Source organism: Corylus avellana, chromosome 1 (genome assembly GCF_965113065.1).
Source record: "Corylus avellana chromosome 1, dhCorAvel1.hap1.2, whole genome shotgun sequence".
NCBI classification, from domain to species: domain Eukaryota; kingdom Viridiplantae; phylum Streptophyta; class Magnoliopsida; order Fagales; family Betulaceae; genus Corylus; species Corylus avellana.
In genome coordinates this window covers 17269909-17276757 of record NC_142490.1, presented here as the reverse complement: position 1 = coordinate 17276757, position 6849 = coordinate 17269909, and the positions used below count along the sequence as shown (strand labels likewise).

General features: G+C 34.7%; 1 long non-coding RNA gene across 1 annotated transcript; it reads left to right on the top strand.

The window, feature by feature from the left end:
- Nucleotides 1–708: 708 nt before the first annotated feature.
- On the top strand, nucleotides 709–6200 carry LOC132168676 (uncharacterized). The gene is made up of 4 exons (XR_009438910.2): nucleotides 709–909; nucleotides 1509–1549; nucleotides 5358–5726; nucleotides 5847–6200. It is a non-coding gene; the product is annotated as an uncharacterized LOC132168676 (long non-coding RNA).
- Nucleotides 6201–6849: the final 649 nt, after the last annotated feature.

The following is a 6849-nucleotide window of genomic DNA, read 5'->3' as shown; positions in this document are numbered from 1 at the left end:
TCAGATCTGGACTTAAAAAATATTTGATTTTGGTGATTCTCTGCCCCGTCTTCCCATAATGTGTCTCATCTGCCATTGTACAACTACATCTTAGTATCCCCATCTGTCTCATACGCTGATCAAAAGCTAAATTAAAATGAGTTTCATTTGTTGATACTCTCAACATCCACCATGTTAGAATAATAATTATAAATTAATAAATTCATTCATTCATATATATATAAGTTTAAAATTTTTAAATAAGTGATTATTTAACTTCTTATCAAAACAGAGATCTTGAGTTCGAACCTTATCTTGATTATTCATCCTTAGTTTCAATTAAATATTTAATGTGTTGGATGAGCTACACTCGATGCCTTTGAGGATCCCTTTTGGTGTTGTGGCTGGATTGCTGTCAAAATTATATTTTCCTTTTGGTCTTGTATTTTGAATATATTATGTAGTTTTTTTATATTTATAATTGTACGTGTTGTTTGTTTGTATTTGGTCTTACTCATCCCTATTAAAAAAAACAAAGACTAGTACTTCCGACTTTTTTATTATCATTATTTACTAGGAAATTCGGACTTAGTAGCTACTGCATGCTTTCACGTGAACAGATGCAGCTGTCATCTATTGACCTAATTGCTTTCACAGTACAGAGAGCATATATATGCTAATTAATTTTTTATTTTTAATGATTTGTAAACCTCTGAGAAACCTCGGGGAGAAAAAATAAATAAAAGGTGATACACCAGCTCATTGCCATTGACTTCATCTAATCAATGCATGGTCTCATAGTTTTTTATAAACCCTCAACACCTGAAGGTTGGGTTAATTTGACGAGGGTCTCGAGCCAGTGGCCTGGAGGGTTTCAATGTAACTCTTGATTGATTATCCTTCATCGCCATCATATATTGATCTCTGCAGGTAATCAATTTCTTAGTCTCATACTCTTTCCATGTGTCTTCTCCTCTCCATCATCACCATCCACTATATATATATATATATATATATATATATATATATATATATCATGATCATCTGATTAGTACATTTTTCAATTTGAAGCTTTCAAGATCATATGGAACAAATTCCTAGCATACATTGCTTTGGCTTGTATTATCAAAAACGCATTTGCATTAGATATAACTCTGAGTTAACTTAAAATTGCTTTCATTTCTATAACAATCTTTACTAATCAAATTCTTTTTGGAAACCGTGAATAGAAAAGGAAACTGGTTGTATTTAGTGGTAAAATTGCAGGTTGAAAATCGTCCGATAAGGATTATGTTTAATTAGAATTTAGAGAATACATAAACTATTTCCGGTGAGGCACGTCACACGATGAAGAAATCTTTAGATATGGAAATTTCATTTTTCTTAAACAGACGAACATATATATAAAAACAATCAGAAAGTAGTCAAAATGAAAATAAGTACTTTTCTTTAATTTCTTAATTTTAGTATACATATTCCAGTATTTCACCTGAAACCTAATTCTCTTTTACATGATCTTCTTTCGTTAGTTGTGTGAGACCAAGATTCAGTGAGATCCAGATCCAGCTGCGTAAGTCATGAAATTACTTTAGCGTCGGCCATGATATTTGAAAGGGTTTCATATTTTGGATTTATGATATATATTTTTTATATTTAATTTTTCTTGTTAAACCATTGGTTATATATATATCTATATATATATATATATATATATATTCATCTCTTTTCCGAATCCACCATTAGATCTATAAGATCCACACGTACATGAGTTCTAGTGATTCAATGGTAGATTTGAAGAAAATATGAATGAAGATTAATGGAAGATGGGTGGTAGATGAAAAAACAGTAATTATCTTGAGATTTAGAACCCTTGCTTTGACATAATATACGAATTTAATCATTTAATTAATATTATATTATTTATAGATTATTTTGATTCAGTTAGAGTCTTAATTATCTTTAATTTTAACATAAATAATAAGAAGAGAAAGTATGGGATTTTATTTTTCTTTTCTTCCCAATAGATTTAAGGACTTTTGTTGGATTTAAGTTATACTAAGTGATTTTAAAGTGAAGATTGAGATTTAGGACCACATTTTTTTTATAAAAATTTATACAAAATTCTACTACCGTCCATACTGCAATTGCCTTAGCTAGCTACTGTTGGATCAATAATAAAAGCCAAAGTTGTACACACAGTTGTCAATTCATTTCCCTCATAGTCTCTGCCTATAAAACCTACACGCATCTTATTTTCCACTACTTTGTTAGGAAGATAACTGGTTATAAAGTTTTACTATAAGTACATTAATATACATATTTGAACACCACACTAAATTGACCTGTATCCAAGATTTTCTTCCCAAAATATCCCTTTGTGGATAGTATTTTTTTTTTTCTTAAGAATTCTAGCCATGGCGACTGGTGAGTCATGATTATGACTTAATCTTAAGTAGGTACTCGATCTTGTTTTGCCAACAAATTCAAATTAACCTAAAACCCAATCCATCCTGATTTTTTGACATCATTCTCTATGCACCAGACTACATTTGAGTCCTTCTGTACCCCCCTGCCCCGCAAGAATTTGAGCATCATTAAATTTATTGCCCTTCATAGTGACTTGGGTAATTGAAACAAACTCATGTTGTAAGTAGTGATTGCTTGGATAACTGTCTTAATAAGAATATCTCATTTCTAGCTTGTGCCATGAAATTTTCCTTCCATCCATTGAGCCTGCTTCCTACTCTTTCTTTCATAGTATATACCATTGAAAGTTATATTTTTCGATTTACCAACTAGATCGGGTAATCTGAAATACTTCTCTTGATTGTTTGTGAAAAGTACATGTGCGAGCTAGGGATATAACATCTTCTCTAACCTCCCTCCTTGTATTTCAGCATAAAAAAATTTGATTGATCTTCTGCCCTAATTTTTTTCATACACTTCCAACAGACATTGTATTCTGTTCTATTCTGCCAACAAATTTGCTTTGCAGAACAACAAATTATCATCTAAAAAAATAAATGGCTCATCTTTATCGCAATAATATATATATTTTTGTAAGTTATCGCAATAATATTTTAACAACACAAGCAACAAGCAAAAGAAAAAAGCTCCCCCACGAAACCCTAAAAGATCTCTTCTCACTCCTTCTAAACGCCCCTTTCCCTGCCGCCAGAGGGAGAGGAGGAGGGCAAACCAGAAGGTTTGCCCACCTCCTCACCTTTTAATCTACTTCCTTCAGCTTTTTTTTTGCTAGTATTATCCCTTGATGAGAAATCTCTCTTCTCTCTAGAGTTCTCTCTAAATTTATTCAAGATCCTCAACAAACAACAGCAGTCCCAGCTCCCCTCCCTTCGCCAGCCACGTCTCCCTGCTTGCCTGTTGTCTTCTCCGTCGTAGTGTCGGCCGGATATGCAAAGGCTTGAAGATTGTGAAAATTCTAAAACGACTCCAATTAACACCTACTCACACGTCTAGGAGTTTTACAGAAAATATCTAGAAAACAGATCTAACTTAGCAGTTAAAAGATCAACCAAACACTGATATGAAATATGCAAACAAGAACACAGAAATTTGGTTACGAAGAGAAAACCATTTAGAGAACTCTCTAATTGTAAAACCTCTCCGGGGCAGCCAAACCCAGGAAATCAATTCACTATATAGAAGAATAAGAAATACAAGAAGAATAACAAAACCTTTGACTCTTCCTTGCACACGACAAGTGACCCACTTGACTTCTACCTCAGTAGCCCTTTCCAGAACATCTGGCACGATTCTTCTAAAAGATTTCCTTTCACCGAAACTCCGATTGGCTTTACGTATTTTCTCTTCAACAATAATCTTGAACAAATTCTCTCTATCAAAGCACCCTAATTTTTCTAAATAAAATACGTAATCTCAAATGGCAAAATACCGTAGCTTAAATAGAAAAATAAACCTAATAAATCAGCCATGTCTGGACAGGGCAAATCTGGGGTCTGGACAGGCCTCATAAAATGAGGTTTTTGGAAATTGGGTCCGGACCCTGCTTCTGGCGGTCCGGACCCCTCCTTGAAAAAATTGTTTCTGGAAATGGGGTCCGGACCCTGCTTCTGGCGGTCCGGACCCCTCCTTCAAAACCTTGTTTCTGGAAATGGGGTTCGGACCCTGCTTCTGGCGGTCCGGACCCCTCCTTCAAAACCTTGTTTCTGGAAATGGGGTTCGGACCCTGCTTCTGGCGGTCCGGACCCCTCCTTCAAAACCTTGTTTCTGGTTTCTGGAAATAGCTTCCTAAACTCCATACATGTAAACTGAATGAGCCAAACAATGTAAACTAATAGATTGGATTTTTTTAAATCTGATCTTCCATTCTCTGCCAGGCCCAGACTATAACGTGCCATGCCACCGTTTTTATTGGCGTCCCTACTCCCGGAGCCACCTTCCACCTCTCCCCCAGACAGCCACGCACCGGTGCGTGCCCCTCATGCGCTCACGTGTGGATCTAGCTCGCCGGTGGGTGCTCCTCATGCTCTGGGCAGGTCCCGCCCCTTCACCACAACTACTGTTTTTTGAGTTCATCATGCTATTTTATGTGTTTTTCTTGTGTTGTTGCTTTAAGATCTACTTGATCTAGTTGGGCTTCAAACTCTTTGTCTATGTAGATGATGTTTTTTTCTCTTTTCTGGTCTCTTTGAATCGGTTGTGAAGGACGGTTTTTTTCCTTTTTCCTTTGGTTCTTTGCTTCTTGATCTTCACGGCTTTCTTAGAAGCTTGTTTAGATTCAAGTTATCAGGGTATTTTTACCTTAGATGGTTGTACCCATCAAAATGCGCTGCGGTCTTCAAAGGCTGCATTCACAAGTGACCCTCACCTTTCAATTCTTTGAGTTGTTAGGAGTCTATCTCAATCGGGTATTTTTCTAAGCTTGTATTTGCTTTCTGTTTTTGTTGTTGTAATTTCTTTTAGCTTGAATGGAAGTCAGATTGTTATAAAAAATAAAAAATAAAAAAATAAAAAAAGCAAAAGAAATATCATATGGAGGTAGTTTACCCCAACATTCAAGTCCCTGGCTTCCCTTTTCATGACCAAACATTTTCTTTGAAAGTTGGGAAAATGTTTGGAATAGTAATGGGTTTGGTCTGCATGAATTTGTAATTTGCCATTGAAATTTTAGTGACCAAATTCATAGGAATTTAGAGACATCTAAATTTTTTAATGAACATTGTAGTCAAAAAATAAAAAAATAAAAAAATAAAAAAAATAAAAAAAAAACCTTTTAGAAAATATATACTACATATAGATGTGGTGCAAAATTTAATTAATGGATCGAGGTTCCTTAATCATTGGCTGACATATCTAAACAGAAATATCATTGAGTTGTTGGGCGTTTGTGGCAGACTAATTCGTTCTAGAACGGAAAACGAAGAATTATTCCGGGCGGTCTACAAGCTTTGATATTCGGCTGTCTAATCAATTCACGTGCCTAAACCCTTCCGGTGACGCAAGAAGAAATAAATCTGCCAATCCGCTAACGGTGGGAAATGGAGACGGAATGAAAAAACTAGAACAAGGAGGGCATTCCTCGAAGCCAAGCATCCCGAAAAGCCCCCAGCTAGAGAAACCAAGAAGGAATATTAACCAGCACCCAGATATTGCTCATGATCAGAAAAGTGAACGCCCAAACCCCCAGAAAGAGAAACCAAGAAGGAATAATAACCAGCACCCAGATATTGCTTATGATCAAAAAAGTGAACGCCCTGCCACAGGTTGTTTTTTTTTTTTTTTTTCTCTTTCAAATCATCAGATATATATATAAGCTGCTGCATGTTGAACACTCTCTGGCGCCATTCGTGATGTTGGGAACTAATTATACTTATTGGCTCTAGGTGGGCAAACAAACTCATCTAATTTGAAAAGGGGCAACTCAATAAGCAAATCAGGTTCAAGCGATGGCAAAGGTTTTTCCAGATTAAAACGTCCAATCCGTGTGTGCATTTTTGCATGTATCATCATCTGGTTAGTAAATTCTTATGTTAAGTCGCCGTTTGAGACTCGGTATGCACAAATGCAATGTCAGATCGAGACCCTTACTAGCACTATCAACCATTTGCAGCAAGGGATACATCCTACTGATCATGAGGAATATCAGACTTGGATGAACTATGAAGGATTTGCTATGTGAAAGTATTTGGTGCACGACTGTTTTATAACCAAACAGTTCTGATCCTGTTTATTTTAGTTTAATTCTACGCAATAAATTTTGTAGGTTTTTAATGTCTTATCTTTCTTAATAATACATTTCATTTTTTTTTTTTTTTTGACCTTTATATATTGGTCTCACATTCTCTCTTGCATGGTACTATATATCCTTCCATCTATTCGCCACAATAGAAAGCACGTTTATATGTTGGAACTAGACTCATATTTTGTTGTACGTGACGTGAATATGTAAGTTTAAAACTATCTATATCTTTTTCTACTTTAATTAAATATTCTTTTTTAGTCTTTTTTAATTCTTTCTTTGTTCTTAGTAGATGAGAGAAAGAAGGGACATGAATATGTAGGCTTAAAAAACTAAATAGCTTTTACTTTTTGGCTCTTAATATTTTGGAGAGCATGTTTAGCAAAATATAAATTTGAATTAAAGTAGAATTTCTAAATTGTCATTTAATTGGTGAATTTTTTTCTTCTTTTTCTTTTTTTTTTCTTTGCTGTGAAAATTTCAACATTTCATTCAAATTATAACAACATAACTTTCTCAACACTTCTTATATCATGAATAAAATTGAGTAAAATTCAATCCAAATTTCGTTTAAGAATTGCTCACTTACCATCTTATGTGATCGAACAGCCATGTTTTCCCCTAAAGAAAAAAAGAAAAAGAAAAAA